The sequence below is a fragment of the Strix uralensis genome, chromosome Z (genome assembly GCF_047716275.1).
Source record: "Strix uralensis isolate ZFMK-TIS-50842 chromosome Z, bStrUra1, whole genome shotgun sequence".
NCBI lineage: Eukaryota > Metazoa > Chordata > Aves > Strigiformes > Strigidae > Strix > Strix uralensis.
This window is the reverse complement of record NC_134012.1, coordinates 26,196,259-26,210,635: the sequence shown is the minus strand read 5'-3', so window position 1 is coordinate 26,210,635 and position 14,377 is coordinate 26,196,259. Positions and strand designations below refer to the sequence as shown.

The window sequence follows — 14,377 nt, the reverse complement described above, 5'->3', positions numbered from 1 at the left end:
CACTGTCATGGATGGTGAGCTCACCCTAAGCACATGTTGTGCCTTGAGACAGGAGCTAAGGGCTGCATGATCTCACCGCCACGAGCAGATGCTCAAACCTGAAGCATCCAGAAGACGCAGACAAACCTCCACCATTTTTTCAGCAATGTTTCAAGCCACGCAGTACTCAGTCCAGGACGTTACGAAATGTCACTAACCTTAACGATAGCAGCCTCTTTGCAGGTTTCTTACTGTTTTGCTGATTAAGGATACCAATTAAACTTGGACACCAGAGTGAAAAGAGTAGGTGTACTTTACTAGTGATAACCAAGTAATGTAACAGTGTAATACAGAGAACATGCAGTAAGAATAAGCAGAATAGTGCACTTAAAGCAACAAACAGAGTAATGCATCAAATCATTACTACACGAGAGAGAGAGAGAATAGTAATTAAGAGAAATACATCACCACTTGCATATATAATCATCATCATCCAGATCCGCAGACGCTGGGGAGCCCCGGTTACAGCGAGGATTTGGAGAGCCAGTCCCGGCAAGTGGGAAATCCTACGCGGTGCGTCCACCCATAGGTGAGGCATCCAAAGTCGCTGTGAACGGGCCCAGCCTTATATACCAGAGATCGACAAGCCAGAATAGCTGGCACCTTTGTTTTGAGCGGAAAGTTTCTGGTTTCATTCTCCTGTTGAATTCCACCCAAAGCTTGGCCAGGGCTCGGGGGGGAGACCAAGGGAGTTTCTAACAAGGCCAAATACTTAGGTTCTCAGCCTTGAAGAAGGCTGCAAAAGGAAAGTCGGATACATTCTCTCCTCTCTACTGATTATATTTTGTCTTTCACTAGCGAGTTTACATATTTTACTAATGACTACATGCTAAGTTAGCAGCTTCAGCTTGGGGCCTGTTGTTCAGGCTGCAGTATTTCAATACTTTAGCACTTTTTACACCAGCATAAATGGGTTGTTATAACTTAGTACAATACCTACTAGCACAATGGTTATCAGTTATAAAATATACAGGATTCATCTATAGGTCAACTCAGGCTTGGGCCTGTTGTCCAAGCCTTAGCACTTCACTTACTCAAAAGCAAAAATGAAAAAGCCATGTACCCTTGGGGAAACCCTCGCCCTTCCGTGTGGCTGGTGTCTTCCCATGGCTCTTCCTCAAGGCAGGAGAAATGACCGTGAATCTGGAAGTTCACATAAACTGAGAAGTACACGTAGTCCTCTGGCAGTTGTTACCCAGGGGCCACAAGTCCTCTCAGCCCTTCCCAGAATTGCCCATTAGTCATCCGGCAGTCACTCTCCATGAACCGCAAGTTCTCCACACCCACCCACCTACCAACTCACCAGAAATGAGCGGGACTGCACCAGAAGGGACACTGACTGACCTGCTGTAGACTTATTAGGCCAGAGATGATGGTTTCAAGACAGAAAGCAATACAATCCACCAAAACAGTAAAAAATCAACCAGAAGAAACATCATACACAAATCAAAGGTCCCTATCCAATCCCTAAAAAGGCAAGCTAAAAAAGGACTCTCCACAAAAAAAGACCACACAGAACACAAGATAAGGTAAAAATAACCTGTTGGGGTTACCATTAGCTGGGGTCCTTATTTCTCCATGCAGGAACAGGAACGACACACCACCAATGTGATGATCAGATCGTCCATCTTTATTTTTCCAGTCCTAGTTACATTTATATCCTACTAAGTTCCAAACATGCACTCATCTATCTTCTAATAGGCTACAGGTTATCTACATGCGCTGTTCATGCTCCTCTACAAGCATTCGCATTGGTTAATTGCAATTAGCACATAAAGCCCAAAACTTGCCAAAAACTCCCCTGTCTCATACCCTGTTTTGCTCAGACTTGTGTGCTTTTGCTGACCACAGACGTTTCTCACTTATCTATCTTGTGTGTTTTTGCCAGCCTTATTTTGCTGGCCTTGTCTTCATCCTTGCATTCTTCTGCCTGCGCTAACTTTCCCTCAGCGCGGCCCAGACTCCTACAATAACCTAAGCCCACGAACCCAGGGCCAACAAACCCAGATCTGGTCATAACGATAACACACTTTAATCCTAACTCGCTTAACCTCTGGCATACCATAACCCTGCCACCCCATAACCTATGCAAACTCTAACCCTAGCATCCCATAACCCTAGCACACTGTAGCCCCAAGATATCATAAAACTGAACTCAAACACCCTGGAAATCCCTGCCAGAGCCTCAGGTGGCCCAGGATTTCAGGCATCACAACTCTGAAGTGGGAGTGGGACAGAGCCACCAGGATGTCACCAACATCCATCATCCGTCACACCCTGAAAAAGGCCACATGTTAAACACTCCCAGGGGGAAAGGCTGAGGCACTCAGAGACTCTGAACTGGCCAGCCATGGCCACGGGGCTTCAGCTCATCATTTCTGTGCCAGAGTCACCAGGCAGATGACCCCGTCCTCCTGAGACACCCCTCTGGGCAGCCGAACCCAGCTCTGAGGGGCTGGATACGGCCTTTGCTCTACGGGGATGTGCTGCCCAGCAGCAGCATCTCTTACAGGGGCACTGGGAAGCCTCCTCAGGCCTGGATGCCTGAGAAACACCTCGGCGCTGCTCCATATCTCACCAAAACCAGGGGCGGCGGAAGGCAATTTTGCTGGCCTCCAAGAGAACCAGCTCGCCTGGGCTGCTCTGTGGCCAGCGGGCACCTTTGCTGTCAGGCGGGTCTCAGCGTTGCTCTGCACTTGGCTGTCACCTCCCTGCAGGATGCTTTCCAGCGCACGGGATGGCTCCGCTTGGTCGCCCTGTGGACAGAGATGGAAAGGAGGGATGGGTTGCTTTGTCCCCATTCCCAGGGTGCCACAAGAGAGACCTGCCACCCCAAATGAGCTGTGTGACATGGACACCACATACCATCTGCAGACGTGGGCCAGGATGGCTCTGCGGTGTGGACAAGCCATTCTGTGGTGCTCCCGGCACTGGAGACAACGGGGGGAGACGTGGGGCAGCTGGCAGTTGGTGGTGGGGCCCGGAAGAGTGCAGGGCCCGCAGAAATGCCTGGGTCTGTCAGCCTCGGCGCTGGAACTGCAGCACAGGGCTGGCACCAGTTGGGGTTTTGCTGCAAAAAAACAGGCAGGGGTGACCCTGGAATCCCACACACGTACCCGGTCCTGGGACATGGCAACCTGCCCCTCTGCCCATCACCATCACGGGATCCAGAAAGCAGCACCGCCAGCCCTGGCGTGGACCTGAGCCGTCTCTTGACAGCTGAGTCTCTAACCCGCAGGCCTAGAAAGTGGACAAATTTCCCAGAATTAAGCTGTGCTCAAGTTTTTGCAGGCAGTATGTTTTTTTGAGCTGCCTGGTGGTGCTGTTCCCAGGGAACACTGAAGACACAGGGAGACTGCCTGTACCTGCAGGCAGGGGGTGGAATGTGCACAGCGAGAGCAAGCATGGTTTGTGCAGCTGTTGGATGTGTTCAGCTTTTAAATGTGTCCAGCCTGGTACGCCTGGTTCCTTTTTCCTTTGCAGGTTGTATTTAGAGCTTAAATAGTACTTTTTTACAAGCAAAACCAACAAGCAAACAAACAAAAAAAAAGCTGGGCAATTTTTCTTCCCCCCAGCTGGGCTTTGTTTCCCAAGTCCTGGCCACTTTGCAGCGTGATGATCTGCACCAATATTAGTGTGCAGGACTGGGCCCAGGGCAGGGCTTTTGCAGGCTGCACATTTCTTGAGGCTCCCAGTAATGCAGTTCCTGGAGAGCGCTCAAGAAATGGGGCCTTGCCCATAATTGCTCTTTTTGGTCTCTCCCCATTGCTCTCTGTCCAGATCCCTGCCCCCATTTTTTAGTTCCTCCCTCTCTGTCTTTAGCCCATTGCTATTTTGTCTTTTTCTTTCTCTGACTCCCTGTCTGTAGTTTCTCATTCCTCTCTGTCTGTCCTATAGCCTGTTGCTATTTTTTTCTTTCTCCACATCTCTCTCTCCCTCTCCCTGTCCTTCTCTTCTTTCTGTTGCCATGTCCTGCTTCCTGGCCTTATTTTTCCTCTCTCTCCTGCAGCCTGTCCCCTCTCTCCCACCTGTCTCCCCTGCTCAGCTGGCTGGGCCTTCTCTCTGGGCCTCTGTCCTGCTCCCTATCCGCTTTTGCTCTTCCTCCGTCTCCATCCTGGAGCCCATCGCTGTTCTGACCTTCTCCGCCTCCTTGTCCTGATCCACACCCTCTGTTTCTCAGTCTTTAGGGACTGTTTCCCGTCCTTCTCTTGCTCTGTGTCCTGCTCTCTGTCCCTGCCTCTCCCTTTCTCTTTCCCTTCCCTCTTCCCTCTCACCCTTTCCCCTCCGTCCCTCTCTCCTGCTCCCTGTCCCATGTCTCTGTCACTCCTCTCCTGGTGCCTTTGCTGTCTCTCACCCCCAGTCCCGTTCACTCGCCCTGCCTGTGTCTGTCCGTCCCTCTGTCCTCCTTCCTGCCCTTCTCCTCTCTCTGTCCCTGTGTCCTGATGCTTACCACTCTCTTTCTTCCTGCACCCACTGTCCCCTTCCCCTCCACCCTCTTCTTGCTCTGCCCCTCTGCCCCTCTGCCCGGCTCCTCACCAGTATTTTTCCTTCCCCCACTCCCTGCCCAGCTCCCCCCATTCTCCTCGTCCCACTGCCGGTTTCCCATCCCTCTGTCCACCTCCCGTCCCTCTCCAGCCAGTCCAATGCCCTGTCCCACCTCTCTCTGCTGCTCGCTCGCTCTGTCTGTCTGTCCATGTCTGTCCATCAGTCCCTCCACCAGCCACTGGCCCAGAGCAGTGGCCATGGGGCTGCGGGGGCGGGGCCGGGCCAGGGGACGGTGTCCCCACAGGGTCAGACCGCAGGAACTGGTGCCCCGGGGCATGCTGGGAGCTGTAGTCCTGGGGCCAGGGGCTGTGGGTGACCATGTTGGTTCCCAGGGCATGCTGGGAGCTGCAGTCCTGGGGCAGGGGGCTGCTGGCAGACATGTTGGTTCCCAGGGCATGCTGGGAGCTGTAGTTCTGGGGCAGGGCACTGACAGGTGGCCATGTTGGTCTCAGGAGGTGCAGCCTCTGCTCCAGCTGCGGCCCGGCTGAGGTGAGTACTGGGGTCACCCGTGAGGAGTGAGGCCCTTGGGCAGGTGTTGGGGTTTCTCCTGCCCGCTGGATGCCTGGCGGTGGCGGGGGGGCGGCTCCTGGTCAGCTGGAGCCGGGCCCGGCCAGGGCAGGCCCGGGAGTGAGAGCTGGGGAGGGAAGGGGGAAGGAGACAGACCCCCCTGGGCACAGGCCCCCCTGGGCACAGGCACCAGGCATCCCTACTCCCAGAGCCCCCGTGAGCCACCCCAGCATAACATAGCATTACTGCAGTAACAGGAGTTGTGTTTTTCTCTTAACTCTTACAGGGCTTTTGTTCTCCTTCAAACAGGGTTCATTACCCTGTGTGCAAAAAAGCCACTCTTACACACAGAGCTGAGAGAGCAGTTTAATCTGCATTTGCGCAAAGATTGGGTTTAGGTGGTAATTCCACAAAGCTAGCATGCTACACAAAGGAACTACAGCCTATTTATCTTGTTACATGATTAGTAAAAACCTATCTAAGATTACACTCATGGGTCCGTAATTACCATTCCATCTGCTGTTGGTTAGTTATATTTAAATTACCCTCGCTTGCTGTGTAAATTAGCACGCATGCTCCTTACAGGTGTGGGGGGCCAAGTGTTTTTGGTCTTGAATTGAGTCAGTGGCCATGGTCTCCACGTGTGCCCCCCCCCCGCCCATGCCTTTACCTTTCCCCCCAGTTATTGCTGATTCTCCCTGAATTCATGCTTGTCAGACAATCATCCAAGCATCTGGCACCTTCTGGGACAGGATGTTCTGCTCTTATCACTCTTTCAGCTGCTCTTCAAAGGTATAGTTGTTAGCGAAGGCACACATTGTTTGTGCAAAGTTGGAGTAACTCACTCCCTTATCTCCTGGTTCCTTCTATTCACTGCAACAGCCTTAAATCAGAAACTGCCCCTGTTATTCTTCTATTTACAAGTTCAGAATGAGCAGAGAAGAAAATTTCCTAGAGACATCAGGGAGGCATGGCTGTGAGCTCTGCTGCTCCCCGGCTGCACCCTGGCTTTCAGCCTCAGGCTCCGGACCAGCCAGCTCACAGCCTGTCGGCCAGCTCTTCGCCCAGGGGGTGGCAGATGGGGGTGTCTAAAACCAGCCCAGACAAATACCGCTGTGGCTGCAGAGCTGGGCTGTGCCCCAGTTTATGACCGCCAGACTTACTGTGCTCCTGGGGCAGGGCTGAAGCAGAAATGGGGCTGTGAGAAGGGCCCAGGACCAGGGCTCTGGCCGTCTAACCCCCAGAAAGGGATGGCACCCCCAAGCCCAGGACATAATCTGCCAGCCTGGTGCCACAAGAGGATCCCGTGGGAAGGAACAGAGGTTCTACCAAAGGAGACTGGTTCAAGGCTGATTTACAGCAGGGGCAGTTCCAGCCAGCTCATGAGAGACATCCCTGTGGGAGCTGGAGCTGGAGCTGTAGGTGCCCAGCTCCCAGGACACAGGACCCCTTTTCATCCCAGACCCAGAACCCCAAGGGATACCAGCTCCCAGGGGAAGCTGGCCCTGGATTGCCCCCTCACGAGGGGAACAGGCTATGCCCACAGGAGCCTCAGGGCTCAGGGCAGCCCCAGCACCACAACCCGGGGGTCCTGGTTGCCACATTGTCCCCTGAGCCCGGTGGGACTCTCAGGCAGGGCTCTCGCAGCAGCCCCCAGCCCTGTTCAGCCACCCCCACAGCCAGCAGCTGCAGCTTTTGACAGTGGACGGCCCCACTGTGTCACCGAAATCGGGAATAAACCTCTCAACACCAATGTAGCACTAAGAAGCAGACATTTCTTTATTCAGTGCTGGGTGCATGGGGGATCATGCACACACTAAAACAAAAGTTCAGTTTTTATATACCTTAAAGACATGAATATTCATACATTTCTCGAGAAGTTTCCGCCTTTCCACCTGTCTGTTGCATTTACATAATGCTGGTGTTGCAAAACTACACTACACATGCACAGGGGTCTTGGGTGGTCGTTTGGGTAGTTAGCCCCCTACTCCTTTTTCCCTTTTATGGTCACGAGTCTTTTGAGGACAATTTCTTCTCCTTGGATATTTCCTACCTCTGTTGTCCAGCCAAGCTGTTCTTTCTTATCCGCCTTGTTTGAGCAATTCTGCCAGGATGTGTTTATTCTCAAGGTTAGGATATCTTCTCTATACACTTTAATCACTCAGGCCTTGTTCCATGCAATGTTAAACACTGTTTGGTAAAACAGTGTTGAAAGAACGCAGCGGGAGCCCAGCCATCATTTAATGCACAAAGGCTCAACTTTATTAGTACTTCTTTTATATCTACAATAATCAGTTCATACATATTGCAAAAAGCGAGCTCCCTATAGGTTGCTAAGGTTAGATACCTTGGTTGCTAAGGTTAAATACCAATCCCACCCCTTATGATTTCTGCAAGGCCTTCTACATAGTCGTGCTTCTGTTCTTTGTTCTTCTTTGATACTTTTCGGTATTTTCCCATCACGTCGCCGTTGTCAGCAGTTCCTCGGTGCTGTGCCCTTTCTCACGTAGCCAGTTGTTAGCAAACTGCTCCACAAAACAGTTTCTCAACAACTGCAACCTTTCGGGAAAGAGCTCCTGAAAACCCTACCCATGCTGGAGAGCTGCAGGAGCGTGGGGAACAGACTGCACAACTCAAAGCTGACAGCGGCAGTGCAGCATCCCTCCATCACGCTTGCCGCCTCTTGCCCTCAGCTCAGAAAAAAAGATGCTCTTCACCAAGTGTCTCCTCTCCAACATGCCCCTGCCCCAGGGCTGTGGCTGTGGGGAAGAGGCTGCACTGTGAGTTCACAGAGCCCTGCGGTGCCACGCCGGGGTGTGCAGTGCTGTGCCCAGGCACCACATCAGATGTGCTGGCAGCAGTGGCGGCAGCAGCAGCAGCAGAGCAGCAGCGGCGGCGTTGTGCAGGTGCAGGTGCAGGTGACCATGGCCCCCACCCTCGTCCTCATCCTGCTTCTGGTGGCCCTGCGAGCCCAGGGTGCCGGGGCTGCGCTGTGGCAAGCATGGGGATTAGGTAGGTGGGCAGGTGAGGGCCAGCGCCCAGCCCTGGCAGCATGGGGCAGCACCCACTGCACCTCGGGCTGACAGCGGGGCTGGGGTCGTGGTGAGGCAGGGCCAGGAGAGCAGCGGGGCTGGGCTGGGCTGGGTGAGCTGTGTCCACTCCGCGGGCAGCGGGAGGCACATGCCCTGAACGGAGGCACAGGGGGCTGCATCCGCTGCGGGGGCATTTTCCAGGTGGACGGTGGGACTGGGAGCAGCAGTGAGAAACTGTCCCTGGAGCCGGCCCTGTGCTTCCTGCCCTGGGGCAGCCTTGCCCCTGTCTGTATGTCAGGGCCCGGCAGCATGGCAGGAGCTGGGCAATAGCCCGTGGGAGCACTTCTTCCCCGGGCCGGGCACAGCCACGTCTGGGTTTGTGGCTCTGCCGCTCCCCGGCTGGACCCCAGCTTTCAGCCTCGGGGACGTCCATCCTTGGGAGATGTCCACGCGGGAAAACAGGAGCATTCCTGCTCCAGCCCTGCAATGCTCTCCCCGGGCGAACCCAGGTCGCCATGGGACACACAGCCCCAGCCCACAGCCCCGGGAACAGACAGGGCAGCGCTGGGGCAGCCTCTCCCTGGCCAGTGGGCTCTTCTCCAACAGATACGTGAACAATAATGTTTTCACATGGGCTCCTTTTCTGCCCAGAAAATGTGTCCCAGGAAGAAATCCCCAGGGGCCATACGTTTGTCCATCCAGTCCTTGGTTGCACAGGGCCTGGAAACAGTTATTTTGAAAGCCTCCAGGTGCAGCTAACAGGTCACCCCGGCCCCTCTGCACCTTTGGAAATCTCCACCCATGTCTGGGTCCCATGGCATTACCTGACCCCCTCCAGTCACTGCAGGTCACTGGGAAAGGAGGTCACAACCTCTAATGGGAACGTGCTTGATTACAGCTGTGCCCGAAGCCAACAGCCACCTAACTGCTCAGCCGGATCTTCTCTGGGAGGATCAGGGCGATCCCACAGGTATGTCCGTTGAATGAGTGAGCACTTTTTTAATATTCCATTCATGTGAAATTTCACTTAACGCTCTCTTGGCCCATGCTCAGCCATGCAGAAGAGGAGCAGAGAGGGAATGGGTGCTGTGAGCACTCTGCCTTGCGATGGTGTCCGTGCCAGCCTCTCCGGCCCTGCTCTGCTTCTAGTGCCTGCTGTAAGGCCAGTGGTGGGCTTGTTGGGGTTGAGTTTAGAGCTGGTGCGAGCTCCAGGGAGTCCTTTCTCCCAACACTTCTGTGCATGTCTTGTTTTAGATCCGCCTGGTCCAGGCACCCAGTACCTGTCTGCACAACGCTCCTGTTGGAGCGGGGAGCCGAGTGTCATGGAGAACTCACATGTTGGAACTGTCTTCATGGCCATTCAGACCTGCAGAGGTGTATTGAAATAGTTCATGGGAGCTTCTCTTTTCTGTCTGTTCACAGATGTGGCTGGAGGCGATGGCTATGCAGCTTCCCAGCTCGGTTCCAGGGCGGATGCTCAGGGAGATCGCATGAGTACGTCACGGCTTTTGACTTCCTTTGAGAGCCGCTGGCTCAAAGCCCAGATGCGAGCGAGGTGTCTCTCGCAGCTGTGAGAACATCGACCTGCACTGTGTGTGCAGTGTCATTGCGTGATCCGCTTGTATGTTCTGCTGCTCAGTCATGGTGGTGTGTATCACAGTGCGTGATGGAAATTCTCGTGGGTGTTTGGTTGCAGATGTGGGTACAGGGAGGACTTTTCCAGATTCTCGGCTGGATCCTGCACTGGAGCTTCCCTGGCATCGCAGGGGTGAGTAGTCAGTCTTGACTGATTTCACAGACGAAGCACTCGTTTTCAGTATTCTATTTGTGAGAAATTTAACTTTGGATGTTCCGTTCAGGTCCTCAAAGAGCAAAATATAACACTGATCAGGAAAACCCTCCCAGCAGTCCTCAGAAGTCCTCCAGGGAATCCTGAAGGAACTGGACCAGACCATGTCAGCCCACAGTGGGTGTCTGTCCCCGTTAAGCAGAAGCCTTGGGAAGCTGAGGTTTTAGATGCATGGATGGACAAGCCGTAGCCTGCACAGTAGGAAGGGGCGGCTCAGAGCCTCACTGTGGCGACGCTCAGTTTCACGCCTTGTGGGCGCTGGCGAGCTGCAGAGATGGTCGAGTCTCTGCTGGCAGTTAGGGTTCCAGCTGAGCCCCAGGAACAGCTGCTGCCCCAGTTACAGCCTTACTGGGGCCAGAGCTGTTCTGGGCAGACGGTGGTGTCCAGCTGGCAGGAGCTGGTGGGACTCACGCCTTGAGTGCGTGATGGACTTGCAAAGGAGCTGATTGCTGCTCAGTGCTGAGAGGGCAGCACCCTGCCAGTCGCTGGAGGGGAGAGCGCAGAGGTTGTGCAGGCAGCTGCAGGGCGCTGAGACCAGCAGACACTGCCGGAGCTGCGCCCTGGCCAGGATCAGAGCAGCCCCAGCTTCACAACCTGGTCCATCCCCCTTGTGTTCCTTGATGTCTGAGACCTCTTGGTGACAGCTTGGTGTCAGGGACAGGTGAAAGCTGGACACCTAGCATGAGGCCGGACACCTGACTTGAAGGCAGCGAAAAGGAAGGGCTGTGAATTCAGTCTCGGGTGGTTTAGCTCTCTGTTTCTAGTTGTGCTTTAGAAAACTGGCTGGTGGTTTTCCTCTTGTTTTGGGGGACTGTGGGAAGTGCTACTCAGAAAAGCTCTTTCCCCAGCTCAACTGGCTACCTCTTCCTGTCCTCTCTGAAGGACGTAATCTGGCATCACCTTGCAGTTTGCCAAAAATGCACTAAGTGGAATGTGAACAAGACCACATGTGGTCTCCTAGTCTCTGGGCAGGCATTTTGCTGATTAGGGATATCAGTTAAACTCAGACACCAGAGTGAAAAGAGCAGGCATATTTTACTAGAAATAACAATATAACAGAATAATACAGAAAACATACAGTAAGAAAAGACAGAACAGTGCACTTAAATAAATAGGAAAATACAGGGTAATGCATCAAATCATTACTACCTGAGAGAGAGAATAGTGATTAAGAGAGATCCATCACCACTTGCATACGTTACCATCATCCAGATCCGCAGTCGCTGGGGAGCCCCGGTTACAGCGAGGATTTGGAGAACCTTTCCCTGCAAGTGGGAAATCCTACGCGGTGCGTCAACCCGTAGGTGAGGCTTCCAAAGTCGCTGTGAGCAGGTCCATCCTTATATACCTAAAAATCAGTAAGCCAGAATAGCTGGCACCTTTGTTTTAAGCGGAAATATCTGGTTTAAATTTCACATTAGGTTCCCCCCAGAGCCTGGCCAGGGCTCAAGGAAGAAACTAAGGGAATTTCTCTGCTTATCTGATCGGATTATGCACAAGGTCTCACATCAGGCCTCGAGGACAGGCACCTGTCTCCATGACTCTGTTACTCTATTCATATACAAAGGAAGGGAAAGACACATTCATCACATCAGGTCTCGGAGACAGACACCTGCCTCCATGACTCTGTTACTCTATTCATATACAAAGGAAGGGAAAGATACATTCAAGATAGCTACATCCTCCATGCATTTTTCATTAGGGATTACATACTGAGTTAACAGTGTCGGTTCAGGGCCTGTTGCTCAGGCTTCAACACTTCCACCTTTTACATCAGACTAGGTAGTTTGTTATAACAGTATAATACCCATTAGCACAATGGTTATCAGTTATAAAATATACAGGATTCATCTATAGGTCAACTCTGGCTTGGGCCTGTTGTCCAAGCCTTAGCACTTCAGCAGGTCAGGATTTGCTGTCTACTGGTAAACTGGAGAGTGTCTAGTGCTGAAAGTTTTCTCGAGGAATGACACCTTCTTTGGACTAGTGACTAGGTGCACCCCCAAATGTCCAGGCCTTGTTTCTTAGCATTGTGAATGTATTTTGAGAAGTACTGCCCTCTGAAGGCATCATTATCCTGATAAGGAACAGTTATTTCGACTTAATCTGACCTTCTTTCTTTCTAAAGGGATGGACCGTGAGTCTGTGGAGAAGGAGGCTTTTTGGGAAGGAGGCAGTCAGGTGGTGCCAACCTCTTATGAAAGAACAGGGGCAATTCAATCAATGGGCATGCCAGGTAATTGCTGTCCTTCGGTCAGCCGGTGTCATACATCAAAACCTCTCCCTGTCTGCAGGCTCTTCCCCCAGTGCCCACTACTGCACACCCTGTCAGCAGCACAACCCAGAACTGTTAGCACAGAGCAAGTGTTTTAAAAGAAGCCAGGAACGGCTCTCTGAGGAGGACTGTCACCTCTGGGGTGTGGAGTTTTTTTGTTTCAGAAAGACGCTCACCTCCCAGCACACCCCATCACAGGAATTTCAGAACTTTGCCAGTTGGGGAACAAGACCATCTCAGCCACGCTCAGCAGACAGTGGGAAATGTGACTCTTAGTCGAATGGGCCTCCCACAACACCTGCGTCCCAGAGCTTGCTGTGGGTGCCTGGAGGCCCCAGGACGATCAGGCACAGGCTTAGAGGGAATCTGCACCATCCTTCCGCACCCTCTGTGCCTGAGCCATGACCTTTCTCTGAGGCATTACCTTTCTCTGACTCTTGGCAGTGCTGAAAACTGGAGGCATGCGAGCAGTGCCCACGCTGGGGGAAAGGCGAAGAGGGAGAGCAAGGTTCAGGCATCTCCTGAGAGGGCCCGAGTCTGTCCCCTCGGGGTGTGGGTGCTGGGCTGGGGAGGGAGAGCTGGGGGGGGCACTCCCTGATGCAGGGATGTTTTCTGTCCCTCTCACTCAAAGGGGCGATTGCTCTGCTCCCCCATGTGCTCTCCATCTGGCCCGGTGACTTCGGTAAGAGGGACAACTTGTCCCAAAGGGTCAGAGGGAGCCTCCATGCAGCAGTGCTAGCAAGCCTCGGAGACTGACTGTGGGCAAGCGCCAAAGGAATTGTGCGCAGATGGGAAGGGTGACCAAGAAAGGGGAGCAAACCCGTGGCACTGGGAAAACTCAGTTATGGCCACCCCAGAGAGTAAGCAAAGCTGAGAGGAGAAAGGGACGCTCCTGAGTGCATTGATGTGCAATGGCTTTGGGAGTTGCCTTTCTTCTGCTGAAACCAAGGTAACATTGCAGCCCCAGGACAGTCACTGGCTCAGAGTTGCTGACAAAGTGAGAAGGAACTGGCCCTGGCCATGTCAGACCTCCTGTGAGATTACCAGTAGTGTGCAGGACACACTAACGTACAGAATTGTTCCTCCAGGAATGGATGGCAAGAGAAGAGCAAATGCTGCGGATCCTACAGATTTCCGGAAGTACTGCATGGAAGGGGCCGCAGCAATTCTGGGCTCCATGCTGCTTGGGATGGTCTTCTGTGTGATCCATGTGTGGAGGAAGATAAAATGGTGAGTGTTGCCAAACTTCTGTATCAGATGGTGTTCTATTAGCCGTGAAACATTTAGAGGTAGGGTATTCTGGAGTGCCGAGTTAGTTGCTGGCCAAACTCTAGTGAGATTTCTGCTGCAAGAACTGCCCTCTCAATTCATGGGCACTCTTTTCTGAAACGCCTTCTTTCTGTTGCAAGTGTTACTTAAAAGCGACCCTGCCCCACCAAGAGCAGACCCAGTGACAGAGGTAGGCAGGGCAAGGTCAGGAAGAAGAACAGGGAGGAAGGGCACTGCCATGGAAAGGGAGCAGCGCAATAGTGACATCTCCCTCCCAGTGAACCTCCCAGCAGAAATCACCCTGTTAGGCGAAGCTGTAAACCCCACGTGTTCCCCTCGGCCAAGGTGTCCTGGCAACCCAAACTGTGATGATGAACCTTCCCAGCTCTCAGCCTGGCTTTGGAGCAGGAGAGTCAGTCTGTCCCATCTGCACCCAAATGCTGCTAGCATGTGTGTTCTCAGCACAGGCGGGGGTTTTGTCTGTGCAGAGGTCTGCATCTCTTTGGATAAGTGTTCTGAAGAGAGGATGGGGGGCCCCTCCCCTCCCCAAGAGCTGAGGCTGTCCCCTTGTCTGGGCAGGGATGGGCAGGGGAGCCGAGTGCTGGTCTCTGGCAGCACCAGGAGGCAGGAGAACAGGAGGCTCTCCTGACCCCGCAGGGCTGTGCCCAGCTCTGTTCCCTTTGGTCTGCTGGGGTCAGGTCTCTTTCCCAGCACGTGAAGAGCAGGCAGGTTGGGATGGTGATGAGGGCTGAGAGGAGACGAGCCCCAGCTGAGGGGTGAGGGGCACCCCATTTTCTGCGCAGAGCTCTCTGTGCCCACGGCTCCCACATGCAGCCGGGCACCCACACTCCATGGGGTGCC

At 53.3% G+C, this 14,377-nt stretch overlaps 1 long non-coding RNA gene across 1 annotated transcript; it reads left to right on the top strand.

Annotated features, from left to right (window-relative positions):
* The first annotated feature begins 9,540 nt into the window (after positions 1–9,540).
* Positions 9,541–12,193, top strand: LOC141938174 (uncharacterized). The gene is made up of 3 exons (XR_012627190.1): positions 9,541–9,617; positions 9,820–9,891; positions 12,101–12,193. It is a non-coding gene; the product is annotated as an uncharacterized LOC141938174 (long non-coding RNA).
* The last annotated feature ends 2,184 nt before the right edge of the window (positions 12,194–14,377 follow it).